Source organism: Thamnophis elegans, chromosome 3, assembly GCF_009769535.1.
Source record: "Thamnophis elegans isolate rThaEle1 chromosome 3, rThaEle1.pri, whole genome shotgun sequence".
NCBI lineage: Eukaryota > Metazoa > Chordata > Lepidosauria > Squamata > Colubridae > Thamnophis > Thamnophis elegans.
The window spans coordinates 60656380-60672426 of record NC_045543.1 but is presented as its reverse complement, the minus strand read 5'-3'; positions in this window follow the sequence as shown (position 1 = coordinate 60672426).

Genomic DNA, 16047 nt, shown 5'->3' with positions numbered 1-16047 from the left:
AGTTGTTTTTTTAAGAAGGTTGAGTTCATGAAGGTAACTGAATCATTTAGAATTTATTTTCCTTCTTTTGTGTAAACAACAAATGCTTTGTGACTTGCAAGATTGAAGGCCCTTCCAAGTCATCTGGACAAGAAGCACAAAGCATGAATAATAACACTGCCTTTGTTATAAGGTTTACAACAATAGAATCTTACAAGACTCAAAACACTTCCCTCTTCCTTTACTTTTAATTTTCAGAAAAGTAGGAAGGATCCCTTCTGAGTTTCTATGGAGATTCTCAGTCATCCAGGTTGTCCTCAAAGGTGCTTTTTCAAAAGGCAACTGGACTTCGTTTTTCCTTGAAGGCATTTCACTTCTCATCCAAGGAGCTTCTTCAGTTCTGAATGAATGAAGGAGGAAGGATTTACATTTATCGCACTTTGGTGGTTAGCGAATATAAATCCTTCCATCCTCCTTCATTCAGTCAGAACTGAAAGAAGCTTCTTGGGTGAGAAGCGAAACATATTCAAGGAAAAATGAAGCCCAGTTGCCGTTTGAAAAAACACCTTTGGGATGATCCCTTCTGAGATGCTTCTTGTGCATCTTTTGCTTCTGTGGTCTGAGAATACCATTTTGCATGACGGTTGTTTAGTTTGTGGCTCCTCTTCCTGCCTCCCGGAGTCATTCCCATGCACAGTAGTAGTAAATTTCCATTTTGTTTCAGATTGGATTTGACTCCCAGCTGATCTTAACAACCCAGTAAGCTCACCCTTGCTGTTATTGTCTCTTCATAAATGAATATAGAGGGGGGGGCATAGTGGCAAGCTTCTCATAGATTTTATCACCCCAATATAGATGGAAGGAATGACAATAACAACATTGTACAAATGGCTTTGGAATGGATCCAGAAAGAACATACTGTATTTTCCCAAAACATTTAGAAGTATTTTGGAATTCTGCCAAATCCAGTTTCTGCTTGGCATTGGATAATTTTACATATACACACATACACATATAGGCATGAACATGAAACATCCAGGGAAGGGACTATAAAATTAGTCATGCAGGGGCAGCAAACCTGTCAGCTCCATGGCTTTGTACGACGTTATTGTGGGATACATATCAACCAAGGAACCAATATACTGTGCCCCAAAGCCTTTTGCAATTCTGAAATCAAGGCTAAACCCTCTGCTCTGCCATCATTTCAATGCCCCTTTACAATGCCATGACCACATTAGAGCATGCTGGCTTCTTGGAAACTCCCATTACCCTCGAGCTCAAATGAGATGTTACACTGAGAAGATAACAACACAGTATTAGTGGCAAGAAGCAAACAAAGCACTCTGCAGTTCAGTGATTAATCCCAGATTGCAGTGGATGCTACATACAATAAAGCTATAGGAAAAGATCACTCACAAAGCACATCTGCCTGGCTGCACAGAATACATGCCAGCATAAAACCATCCAGGGAGTCATCTTCAAGTTCCCTCTCAAGACCCAGGGCTTCCAAATAAATTGGACACTGTATTATATCCTTTCTTTAGAGTCTGCAGAGTCTGTATCTGAAGCACAATAAATTAGGAAACAAACAAACCGAGAACTGGAGCCAATGCACAAAAGAAAACAGAATTGTGGATCCGAGACAAAAAAAAAGTAATAAAAAGACTGCTCTCTTTGAAAACTCCCCTCTGGCTTCAGTCATTTTGCAGAACTTTATTAAAACAGCATTTCTATAAAGGAATCGCTTGAGAAGGAAATAATAGATTCCTCCCTCCCTCAAACTAATAGCAACCTCCCTTTGGTCTCATTATTCTTCTTTCCAAAGTACGTATCCAAGAGGAGTTAATTCTGTTTTGATATTTTGTTTTTATCCATTAGAGATTGGGAAGAATAAGTGGACAGTGACATTCTGTGACAGTGCTGCTAAATTTCCACAGAATAGATTGGCCAGCAAACAACCAGAAATGTAAACAAACCAATCCCATTACTGAAGAGCCATTAGCTCTGTAGTGAGAAAGTAACAAGGACTTTTTTGTGTGTGAGGCAGGTAATGGAGCTACACATTATGCTGTTCCATTTGGCCATTTTCATTTATTTATTTGGGCAATATTTCTGGGTGGATAAAAAGAGGGGGGGCATAGCATAGAAAGAACATCATATTGGAGAATTCCAAATTAAACAAAAAAAACCCCAATTTTTCTGTTTGATGCAGAAATATTTAATTTAGGACGTTAATGGACACATGACAAAGAAATGCAGCCTTTGTTGTTTTTTTAAAAAAATCTTTAAATGTGCCATTTTTGAGAATTTTATCCAACTATAGTAAAACTAGAAAGAGAAACAAGAATAGGACCATATTGCTACACCCTCAATGCCATTTGTAATAATTAATAAGATGTCATTGCAAATGTATAGATTGATCCATAAGTTTCAGTCCAATTCTATTTTTAATTCTAAATTTTACTATTTTCTTTATGCATTTGTTTTTGAATGTTTTGTTTTGCCTCTTTTATCTTGTGTCTCTTTCAAGATAACTATTCATTCTCAAGATACTTTTACAATGTATAGTTAATTTTATTAAATTGGGGGAAAATTAAATGTGTTCTGCTATGCAACAACTATGTTGTGGATGTAAGCTGTATCAACAGGAAGTAAAATGCTTTGTCTACAGCAGGGGTGTCAAACTTGCGTCGTCACGGCAGCATCACATGATGTATCGGGACTTCCCCCCCTTCGTTAAACCAGGCATGGGCATGGCCAGCATATGAAACATCCAGGCCGCGAGCCGTGAGTTTGACAGCCCTGGTCTACAGTCTGGGATAATGAGTACTTGAAAAATATCTGACACTCTTTGTATTTTGAGATCAGTTATATGATGGTCAGTCAGAGGGATATATTTAGACAGACACATTGCAATGGGAAGAAAATGGATTCCACAGCTGGATTGTGGAAATCAGTTGTGATGAGTCTTGATAGCCACAACTTCACAACTGCCCTTATGAGATAATAAGTTATATTGAACTCAGTATTTTGTTATGCCTGGAGCACTTAATATTGTAGCAATTCACACTGAATAAGTTTCAATATTAAGTCAGTCTGGTGAAAGGGTTAACAAAGTGTCAAAAAGAACACTGCATTATGGAGTTTATATTTGACTGGAGGCATTACGGATGTTTCATAGGAGAAGATTTTAAAATCCAAGTTGAGCTAACACTATTATTAGGCTAATTCCGAGTGACAAAACAATGTGCCTGCTTGCAAGTCCTGTAGTATAGTTATTTCAGAAAGATAAGTACTGCAGAAAGAGGAAAGAAAATACCAGATATTGAAACCATGTCTAGATACACAAATTAGATCCTGTGGGAAACTAAGATAGGGGGAAAACAATTAAGCATCTGGTGAGCAATCTCTCATTACTAATTTTTAAAGTAATTCAACATGAATCTATCGACTATATATGTTAAGTAAAACATACTGAATTCTTTGGATTGAAAACAAAGAAGCCAAACTTTTCGATAAAGCTGAGGAAAAATAAAAATTATACTGGAATTTTAAGGATTTTAACACAAAAGTGCTTCAGTATGTGAACTTGTGTGTGTTGAGAGAGGGGAGAGGGAGGGAGGGAGAGAGAGGGGGAGAGAGGGAGAGGGAGAGAGAGAGTCCTAACAAAGTGAAATCCTAATTCCATAGGCAAATGGAAAGAAATTTGGTGCCAGAAGATAGTAGCAAGTAATTGGATATGTAGTTAGTCAAGACAGGAAATGGTAAACCATATGCTAAGTGGACTGGAAAGAGCTGACTAGAAGGACAGAATTAAAAAGAAAAAAAGCGCTAATTGTGAAATATATTTCATAATTACAATAGCAATAGCAGTAGACTTATATACCGCTTCATAGGCCTTTCAGGCCTCTCTAAGCGGTTTACAGAGAGTCACCATATTGCCCCCAACAATCTGGGTCCTCATTTTAATTACCTATTCTCTCTTTAATATATAAGTTCATGTTACCTCATTTTTAGGATGTTATCAGATTTGTCAATCCTCTAGACCTATTTAGGGACATAAAATGTATTTATAATAAACAGTACTTGCTAAATCAAATAGAGGCCCTCTCAATTTCATGATGGCAGTACTTAGTTTTATTGAGGAATGGGCAGTACAGTATATTATAGTTCAGTGATGGCGAACCTTTTCGGCACCAAGTGCCCAAACTGGAATGTGCATTCATGTGTGCCAGAGCACCGTAAATCTGAAGACTAGCTGGCCAGTGCGTGCATGCCTGTTTTTTGGGCTGTTTTCAGGCCATTTTTGAGCCATTTTCAGGCTGTTTTCCTGAAAAACAGCCCAAAAATGGCCCCAAAACAGCCTGGAAAACAGCCCAAAAATGGCCTAGAAAACAGTCTGTTTTTTAAACCAGAAGAGCAACAGGCGACAGCACCCGTGCCCACAGAGAGGGCTCTGGGTGCCACCTCTGGCATGTGTGCCATAGGTTAACCATCACAGTTATAGAGTTTGAATCACTACTCAATGGTGAAGGATGTGATTGGCATGGGAATCATTTAGAAATTTGATAGGAAGATAAAACAGGCATGAGTGGAGCTGAAGTACTTCTTTATAATCTTACCTTCTTTCTCTTTTACTATATTTATTTATTTATTTCTGATCACTACAACTACAAGTTATAACAATAAAGGCCTTACTTCTCCTTACTTTCGCACATGATCACATGAAGTTGTACAATCATGAACCAACTATTCTTTACTTCAGTTAACTGAGAGGCATTGCAGTGTTCTTTCTTTTCTCATTCTTATTTTAACTGGGGATACCAAAACAGTTTAAGAATCCTTTTATTATAAATCTGGGGGCTGCACACTGTCCCTGAAACCTTTTTGTATCTCCCAGAAAACAACATTCTATTTTAACACTAATCTGTAAAGCCATGAATTGACTTCTTGCCATTTTTTCAGTGGAAAAAAAAGGAGGGAAATGTAAGTTCTTTTAGATTTAAAAGATTTTGGCTGTTTGGGGTATGAAAGATATTTTGAACTTTACAAATTACAAACTGCACTTTTGTAAAAGCATGGGTTACCCTAAGAATATTTGGCTTGGCTTCTTTAAGCAAAGAATGAACATTCTGGAGTCATACGTCTCCATTTGGCCCATCTCTATTCACAACCCCCCAAAAAACAATACATTGTGCTTTCCTAAAATTTAAACAATGCCTTTCTACCTTCAAATTCCAATGTTACTATTTTGCTCAACACGGCTCTCATAAACTGCCTTGTTTATTCATTTCTTTGTTTTATATGGCCTCTGGCCTTTCAGATGTTAGTTATCCAGCTTAGTTTGTGTCGCTCAGATTTTTAGTGGCTGCCACAGAAATCAGATAACACAATTAGCCCTTGATTTTCTAAAAGTATAATTTTAGTTTCAACAAATAACAGTTAGAATAGACTTGGTTCTTTCTCATGTAATTCCAGCTTCACAAAGTAATGTGCTTTAACGTCTCAGATGTTGCTTGAAGTCCAAAACATTAAAATACCATCTATCTATCTATTCTTATATGTGCAAAAGACATACCAGTAATTCAATAAAGAAAAATCCCCATCTTCGTGATTCTTTGGGTGAATTGCATTACAGCAAGAAAAAAATTCATCAGGATTGAAGTCACTGACCTAAATAGAGTATACTTTATTACTGATTGCTGCAACTCCCTCCTGCTGTCTCTTCCTTCAGTGAGCTTGGCTATTGCAGGGAAAAATGTCTCTGAAATCAATGTGGTGTTGCATCCCCATCAAATCAATACCATAAAGCTTTAATTTACCATTGCATCCCTCATACAGAGCAAGTCCTCCTCAAGCAGAGTTTAAAGGGATTGACTTTGCCCTCTAAAGGAAAGTATTTCTGCTGTGATGGACTGAACACAAAATAAAGAAGTGGTAACTTATCACCTTCATTCAGTCTGCACATATAAGTTCCAACTACTACTGGTAAGTCAGTCTGTGACACCATTTATTCTTTGACTATTTAAAATAGAAATTATTTTATATTTCTGCATGTTATTATTGTAAATATTCAAACAAGTGTATTTGTCCATAATAGTAAAACCAGAAATCCGAATAGCATGGCACAAGCTTTGTACTTTATGTGTGGGACAACTCTATATCATGTTTTCAGTCTAGAATACCTCACAAAGTAATTTGAAGTTGGCCTGTAATTGTATGTACATCTTCAGGACAGGAAGCATAATCCTCAAACCAAATATGTGCCCCCAGCCAACAAATGGGAAAGTGCAAAACATAAAATTCAAACAGTACCTGCATTTTGCTGCTCTGGTCCTATATGAACAAAAAGCAGCTCACCCAAACTCTAGTCAAAATAGAAAGAAAATAATTGATACCTTCCATCCATGTTATTAATTCATGTAATGTACATTTTCCCACATGTAGCTGTTATTATTAATATTAATAATGCCTCAGCAGTCACTTGTTTTATTTTTATTTATTTCCTGCTTTCATTATTTTGATAAATAATTCAGGGTGGCTAAGACGTCTACTAGTTCTTCTTTTCCTCCTATTTTCTCCACAACAATAATCCTATGATATAAGCTGGACTGAAAGAGTATGACTGGCCCAAAGTCAGCCAGCCTACCAGCTTTCATGCCTGAAGTGGGACTAGAACTCACAATCTCCTGGTTTGTAGCCTTGCATTCTAAGCACTTAGTCCAAGCAGACTCTCAGTTAAACTATCAGTTATAACAGTTACAATAAAGGAGAGCTGCAAAGTCACCATTCTTCTTTTGCAGTTTTACAAAATCTGTGAAATAGTAGTATGTCAACATGATGATATGGTGGCATCATCACAAAGAAGCTGGGAGAGAAAGGCTAATGGCCTGACTAGATCTTAGGAGATAGAATTAGCAAAATTTCACACAAATGGAAGAACAATGAAAATAGTAGTTCTGCTGCACCACTGTATAGTTGAATCAGAAACTCAACTTCTGAATTTAGTTACCACCATGAGATTTGACAGATTTGGAATTAATTCTTAATTAGTATAAAGACCACAACCCATCAACTATAATAGAAATATGATCACATTCTTTTCATTTCTAAAATGAAATTCCCTTTGAACTGTCAAATTTTGCTGTCCAATTTCTTTTCTAAGTCTTCAGAATATATCAACCCACTCATATTCTCTTCTGACATTGCTGTTCCTAAACAGATATGCAAAATGTTAATAATAAGTGTTTTTCAAATTTCTGGGTGTTTCCCAGAGAGAGAGAAAAAGAGAAAAATAAAGCAAAACAAAATAAAAACAACAAACAAAATAGCAAAACAATGCCTTTTGATTAATAGTGTTGAGAGCTGATTTGGAATTGTGTTAAGTGACAGATAATTTAATTAGTCAAATGATACAAATTCTGGAAGATTGTAAACAATTATAAAAGCCTCTCTCAAGTAAAGCTCAGCTCCTAATGAAAAAAGGAGCACATTCATCTAGGCTTTTTTGGAAACAATAAAAAACCTGGCTTGCCTTCTTCCAGAATGGTAGTTTGACTTCCCAGTCTGGCCTTCAGCAGTGGGGGTTTGTGGTTTTTTCCATCAGGTACTAACTAGACTTCGAAAGTTTAGCCTTTTGGAAATTAATCAAACTTTTTAAGTTCTGCCACCTTGTGTGTGAGTCAGATAGTTCAAAAATAATGCTACAATTAGCTAGTTGTTTTATTTTTGTTTTATTTATACAACTAGAACAAATTCTCTTTCTGTTTTAATTTTCAAACATTCTTATCATTTTGATAACTTAAGGCAGAAGTCTGTATTGTGGCAAAATTACATATTCATAGACTCATACAGCTTAAGTGTACAATATGAACAGCAAGAAGGGTTATCACATAGCATAAAATATGAGATATAATAAGCAGATATTCTTATGGTTTAAAAGGAACATCCCAAAGTTAATACTTTTTCTTAAACTCATAACTAAATTGCCCAAATTCCATCTCTCATTTAATTCCTACAAAGCAAATTTTATATTGTTCATGAGTGAATAATTTTAGAACAGGATTTCTCTGTGTGTAAGTTTTAATTAATTATACACTTGATATGAAAAAATGAAATAATTCACTAAATTACTACAAACAAAAAAGAGCTATACTAGCCATGATGTTTCACCCAAAAAAACAATACAATTGATGGCTGAGGGAGCATATGATGCAGGAACGTAATCAGTCACTGTATGGAATATTGCAAAATATTACATAATAAGACAGTAGCAAAAAAAACCCATGAGGCAATACTAAATTGGCATATAGCAATTGTCATATTTGGACAATAAACTTGGTAAACCATTCTACTGTTTTTTATAATCCAGACCTGGTCTGGATCTATGAACTTTTGGTGAAAAAAAAATCCAGTCATATCTCCAAGGATCAAAACATCGCCTTTGTCCATTTTAAAAAATAATAGGAAAAAAAACATGAAATTATTGTGAATGTTATTTGTTGCATATATAACATTAATAGCAGGGTTTAATTGGAGTCCTCTGGTTTAGTTTTTTCTCCCCTCCGATTAAGCATCACAAACCAACGAGAAAGATTAAACCACTCTTAATATTTTTTTATTCTGCTTTTATTATTTAATATTTTACAAATAACCCAAGGTAGCAAATCAGAGGTGGGTTCCTACTGGTTCGGTTGATTAGATAGTAACTTGGCTGACAACGCCACCAAACCGGTTCAATTGGCAGCAGAGGCATCTTGTTTTTTGCTTCTGCACCTGCACAGAAGCAATTTTTACTACTGCACAAGTGCAAGCACATCTCTGAGCAAATTGGCAGTAACAGAAGCCGGAACCCATCCCTGCAGCAAACATATCCAACATACCTTCCTTCTCCTATTTTCTCCACCTGTGAAGTTAGTTAGGCTAAGAGAAAGTGACTGACCCAAAGTCCTCCAGCTGGCTTTCAAAAGCTAAGGTAGGACTAGAACTCACAATCTCCTGCTTTCTAACTTGGGGTCTTAATCATTAGACTAAATGGTTAAGACTAGGCTCTCTGAGGATGGGATAAGGATGGTGATGAAATAGGAAGGAGGCAAGATTCTAGAGTTAGATAGACTGATGGGCTTAGCTGTTTTACATGTAATTGTTTTACATGGAAGTTTTTTTTGGGGGGGAAGAAACTTGATTGCAAAAAAAATATGGAGGAGGAACTTGACGTTGTGATGAAATGATGGACTTTCCTGGGGCTCTGGGATCGCCACCAAATTCCGGTCATCTGGACCTAAACTGTCCCATAGAGATGGTGACAGGTAGGGGTATAACCTGTCAATCCCAGAGACACCCGCAAAGTCTCTGGTGATCCGGGAAAAAGCCCCTCTTGCCAGCGACTACAAATCAGCCATTAGGCTGCTGGAACTGCTGACAGCTCCATAACACAAGGGCAGGAGAGAAGCAGGTCATTTTGATGAGAGTTTTTTTTAAAAAAATATCTATTGGAGAGAGAACACCCTAAATCTGGAGATTTAATTTAAAATAAAGACTGATGAGAGGGCAAGCAGCGGACTTAAGGTATGGTCAATTGAAGGTTTCCTTTTTCCCCTTTTTACTGCCGGAAGCCTGATTGGACTTTCATTGTAATTCACTTTTTAAATTGGACTGGCTCTTTGCGTTGTTTTTTTTTAAAACTTCTTCATTGGACTCTTTGGAATCATTGGTATAATTAAGCTTTAACTATCTAAGAATTTCCTTTTTTATTTTTGCTAATGAACTATTGTATTTCCCTTTTCCTGGCTTTCCTTTTTCTATTTTTTTTTTTAAAGTAAAAGGCAGACAGAGCATAAAAGACAAAGACTGAGAGTGGGAAACAAGTATCACTGCCACCTAGTGGATTTGAAACAATATTTTTTTATTTTTGAATGTTTGGAGAGAAGCTGTCCTTTTGAAGGTTACTTAGTCAAGGCTTGATAGCGAGAGGAACACAGTTGTTTATATAGGAGTTCCTTGTGAAACTTTCAGTGTCTGGAAATTTACCTTGAAAGAATAAATAAAATTTTTTAAGGGAAAGCCCAGAGTGACCTTGGAAAGGCTTTCACCTTATAAAAGCTTTGAACTCTTTTTCTTCTTTTTTGGTGGCAGTGTTTACCTTACTCTGTTATGGAAGTTGTGACTCCTTTCTGTCTCCTTTTTCTTTTTTGAATTTTTTTTTGAGTCATTTGTTAGCTTGTTTTAAGTGAATTGGACTAAAGTAAAACTTAAACACTTTTTTTCTTTTCCTTTTTCCTTTTTCTTTTTCATAATGTTTGCATTTTCATATTTCTATATTTTTATTTGGGGATTGTTCCTTTTTTCTTTTTTGATCCCTTTTTTCCTTTCCTTTTCTTATTGGAACCAACTGGATAAGGGCATACAAGAGATTAAAGATTTTTCCTTTCTGGTTTTTTATATTAATGTACATTTTTCCTTTTTCTCTTTTTGGCTTTTTCTGTTGCCCCTTAACTCCTTTTTTTTCTATTTTTTGACCTCCCCGTGGTCACTTGGGATTATAATCTCACCTCACATTAGGCAGATTAAAACAGACAATTTTTTTAAGATGAGTAAAAAAATAACAACTGTTGGTTTCACAACAACAACCCCCTCCTCTTCACCTGCAGGAGGACAAAGATCAATACAAACAATGCTTCAACAGGAAAAAGACAAGGGAGTAACATTAGAGGTGATTATACAAGGAATACAAAAACTGCAAGTAAGAGCAGAGAGCATTTAAAAGAGAACAGAAACCATTGAAAAAAGAATAGAGAGCATGAAAAAAAGAATTGAGACAATAGAACAATGAACAGAAAATATAGAACAAAAGACAGGTAAAACAGAGGAAAAATTGAAAACATTCAACAATTGATGATGAAATATGAGGACAGACTACAAAAAATTGAAGAAAAGGATGAACAAAGAGAGAAGAAAATTGAGGACATTGACAGTAGATTGAGTACGGTGGAAAAAGATAACAGCGGAATATGGGATGGGAGATGGATCAGTCAGAATTTTTCTTAAGATTTCAAAATATAGAAGAAGAAAAAGGAGAGAACTTGGCACAAATAATATCAGAAATTCTGACAGATGTGTTAGAGATAACCCAAGAGAAGATGATGGATGGCATAGACGAGGTATTTTGAGTTTACACAAGATATGCAGCGAGAAATGCTCTCCCAAGGGAAGTTCATGTAAGATTTATTAAGAAAATAATCAAGTCACAAATTCTACAGAAAACAAGAGATAGAAAACTGGAATATAAAGGCAAGGAGATTGTAGTTTTGAAACAAATTCCAAGAAGAGTGAGAGAGATGAGAGGAGAATATCAATTCCTGACTAAGATTTTACTTTAAAAATGTGTCAATTATAGATGGCTTATACCAGAAGTTCTAATATTTGCGTGGCAAGGACAAAGATACAGAATAGATACAACTGAAAAAGCAGAAGCATTCTTCATAGAACACCTGAGAAGGAAGGCTGAGAAGGCTGGAAAAGAAGAATTATTGGCAGAACTCCAAGAGGCATCCACAGCCGAGACTGAGAAAGTAGAAGGTGCTGTAGGCGGGATTGAAACAGAAGAAGGTGCTGTAGGCAGTGTTGATATTAGAGAACCACAAGAACCGAAATCTACTAGAGCTATAAATCCTACTTATAAAACATAAACATGGAAGGGAAAAAAATGATTACAATCAATATAAATGGACTTAACTCAGCAATTAAAAGAAGAATATTCCACAAATTAGAAAAATTGAAATTGGATATAATCTGTCTACAAGAAGTGCATATTCAAAAACAATATGAATATTTATTGGTGCAGCCAAAACTTGGGAAAATATTTACCTCATTGGTAAGCTGTAAGAAAAGAGGAGTGATCTTTTGCATTGAAGACACAATTCCAGCAAAACAAATGCATACAGATGACGATGAGAGAATCTTGATGGTGGAAACTATGGACAACTCTAGGAAAATACTTTAAATTGAAATGTATGCCCCTAACAATAAACAAGATAAATTTTATAGAAAACTACAAAGGAAAATAATTGATTTGAACTATGCTGACATTTGTATGATGGGAGATTTTAATGGAATTGTAGATCAGAATATGGACTATAAAACACAAAAAAACAACAAAGCTAAATAGAAAATCCCTCCCAATCCTTTTTTAAAATGACAGATGAAATAAATCTAAAATATTCTAGAGAGAAAGAAATTCCACAAAAAATAATATATCTTTTATTCAAAGAGACATTTATCATGTTCTAGAATTGACATGATATGGGCTACAATGGAATTGACTTGTAATGTACAGGAAATTGAGATTGAAACAAGTACCTGGGCAGATCACAATCCAATTACAATTAAATGGAAAGGACAAAGGAAAGATCTAGGTGGACATTAAATAACACTATATTAAAAGAGAAGGATTTTGTACAGAAAATGGAAAAAGAATTGGCTTTCTTCTTCAAAGAAAATAGAAAAGAAGATATATTGATGCAGAACCTCTGGGATACAATGAAGGCCTACACCAGAGGCTTGATAAATAGACTACACAAGAAAGAGAACTATAAAGAAAAGACAAGTTTTTAAAGGTTTAGAGAATGACTATAAGGCTCTTGATAAAGAGTTACACAAATCTCCAAAAAAAAGGACATTAAAATAAAAATGGACATAAATAAGCACAAAATGAACTTACTGGAAAAGGAGGAATTAGCACAAAATATTAGAGGTGCTAAACAAAATTACTTCAAAAATGCAAATAAATCAGGTAGATGGTTGACATATAAATTGAAAAAAGAGAGAGAATCAAAGAAAATATTACAATTAAGAGATGAATGACCAAGAGAAAATTTGTTATGGAAATGCAGAGAAGAAGAAAATAATGTAAGATTACTACGGTAAGCTGTATGAACAAGAGACTATAGAAGGGGGAGGAGTTAAACGATACTTAGAAGCCAACCTTCCCCAGATACCTAAAGAAATTGAGACAATGTTAGAATGCAAAATAACTATGATGGAGTTAACCGAAGTGTTGCAGAAAATGACAGGCGTTAGACTTCTCAGGATACAGGAAAAGTTTATTTGGCAGCCAGGTTCAGAAAGCTAGCCCATGGCTAGCATTGCAAGTTCTGAACCACCTTAATTATCGAAGCACGCATTCTTATACATTCTCAAAAGCATTGCAACACAGAAATACTTAACACATTTCTTAGTGGTTACCTTGAGGAGAAAACCTTATAAGGAGATGGGATCTACTTCTCCTTTTGTTTATGGAGTATGTGTCATTAACAAACTTTAATTGAACCTAGGACTTTTAACATAAGCTTTTGACATAGGCTTTTTTGACATAGACATCTTGTAGTTAGGCACAGGCTTCCTGTTCTATTGCAAGTTCCAACTCTGTCTATGTGGCTTTTAATATAGAAGTATAGGGGCTCTAAGAGGCTGTCCAGCCTGACCCAGTAGGTTTCAAACTTAATGTCCAAATCTCACTTTACATCTGCTTTATCCCACCCCCTTCTAGACTCTATTATTACCCACAATTGAGTCTAGCCTGTTAGATTAAAAATACAAGCATGCACAATACAGAATAGCAAATCTTATAGCACATAAATACACATTTTAGGGCTTATCTTCCGGAATCACTTTCCCTTCCTCTAAGGGTGCAATTTGAATATAGGAGCTAGTATCTGAAGCTTCATCTTCCATGAGGGTATGTGGGATTAGGCTTTCCATTAACATTAACTCCTTTTCAACCCGTATCTCTTTTACAGATCTCATAACGAGCTGTTTAAGCAAGGATATTATGCAAGGGATAATATCTTGCAATTCCACATAATAAAAGCAATAGCATTTGTTTAATCCAACCTCTTTCTGGTAGCCAAAAGAACCATTCAGAGTCTTGTGGTCTTTAACCAATTGAGGAAGCTGGGTTTCGTAGTTCTTTAACTACCCCTCCCCAGACCACTTCTCATTTATTCATATAGAAACAGCAATCTTCTCCCAGGAATACACATAGCCCACCTTTTTCAGCAGTTAAAAGATCTATGACACTCCAGTTCACAATTTGGTTCAGGCTTTCTTGGAATTCTTCCGACAGCTGTCTGAACTGTGTAATGGAGTGGGTCATTCCACCTACACCCGTTCCAACTGCAGTCCTTATTCTCAAGATCGCTAATAGCGGAATTAGGAGCAGCACTCTTTTCTTGACATGTCCCATGAGGGGTACAGGGAAGATCTGTTCCCTACTTACCACCCATTTTAGGGAGAAGGTGTGTGTGCCAGTCCAATTGGTGGGTAAACATAGATATGCATTTCTCCCACATAGAAAGAAAACTCAATTTTCTGCTACACATATGCTGATGTTCATGGAGAAAGCCTGGGCTCGGAGGTTCCTTCCATTAGTGCAGACTTGTAAGATTCCTGCTAGGAACATACCACTCAGGAGTTATAATGGAACTTCTTGATTAGGATCCATTAACTTATTCCTGAGGTCTGGTCCTTCAAAGAGATATTGCAAAAGTAAACATAAATTCCCATATTGGATTGTTTTGAAAGCCAAACGGGAAGTCAGGGTGGGTGGAATGGCCTTGGGCAGCTTCCAGTGGTCAGATTCCCCTCCCTTCGGTTAAAAAAAAAAGTGGAGGTGACTTTCTGTTGGAAGATCTTGTGAGCAGAGGGAGACATGCTGCGAATCAATTTTACATCTACAAGGATTTTCCTGGGGGCAAGATACATTTCAGATGGGCATTGTTCCTCTGATAGTGACCCCACAGGAATGCCAGGCTCCTGATATCGTTTGATGCACAAGGAGGGTGACCCTATAATTTCTACACCAACTGCTATGGGCCAACGATGGGGAGACGGCTCATCCCCAGTCTTTTCGCCATGTAGCTGGGCTTCTGCCGTTTTAGTTCCCCATTTACCTCCCTTGTCAAAGACAATCAAAGCTCTGGTCATTTCCCCAAAATCTGGCTCAACTGGAACAGCATTGTAAGATTAAGAAGTTGCAGACAAGCATATCCAGCATTTTTGGCCTAGGTCAGGGTCAGACCGATTGATTAAGCTTTGACTTAACTCCAGCACTCAACACATATAGTTCCTTTTTCTCATTTGTTGCAGGGGCCCATTTTCCCTATGCTCTGCCCTTTTTCTTACAGAGTTTGTCATGACTTTAGTGTTGGAAGTGGCTTACAGTTCATTCCCAAGCATAAATAATGCGCCCTAGATGGGGCGGACCTATTCCACATCCTGTAACTTGATTCCACCCTGTTTTCTGGGATTTTTTGACATCCTCGGATCTGTCTTCAAGAGAAAGGGGGTTGCTCGGGTATTTTCGCAACAGTGGGAACTACTATTCAAGACATTATCATTTAGCAAGCTCTTTGCCAATAACAGCCAGAGCCACAAAAGGCTCATAATCATCTCTCACACAAAACGTCTCCTAACACAATTCTTTTAGCCTATTGAATCACCACATCAGGGAGAAGGCAGGGGTTCTATATAGTTTGAGGAAAGGCAATATCAACTTTGGGCAATCTATAAAACCAAATCTTATTTGCTAAACATATTATCCACAATCCAAAAACTCCTATTATATTGCAAAGAACCCATTCCCACGGTTCCTCAAACATAAGTGTCAACAGAAGATTCACATTCCTCTTTTTCACAGTCAATGATTTTAGCCTCAGTAACAGTCTTCCTCTGAAGGGGGCAATTTCTGGGGATGAATATGTAATACACAATTAAGTACATTCACTAAAGCAAGAGATAAAGTAGTTATGACTATGAATACTTGGCTTGCCATTTCCTGACAGGTGCTCAAACTTTCTAATGCATCTTATAGCTAATAAATGGAACATTGTCTTTCTTCCTTCAATTCTTCAGCCGTACGTTGAGAAACCAGCTTCCGGTTGTGATTTCAGTAGGGCTTCTTCTTCTGCCCTGTAAGAGCTTCCCGTTGCCGGTAGGGAACCTTATAGGGGGCATTTCTTTAAAGCATATCACTAGAGGATGGGCTTCATCCTGGTCTGCCTCCCAATACTC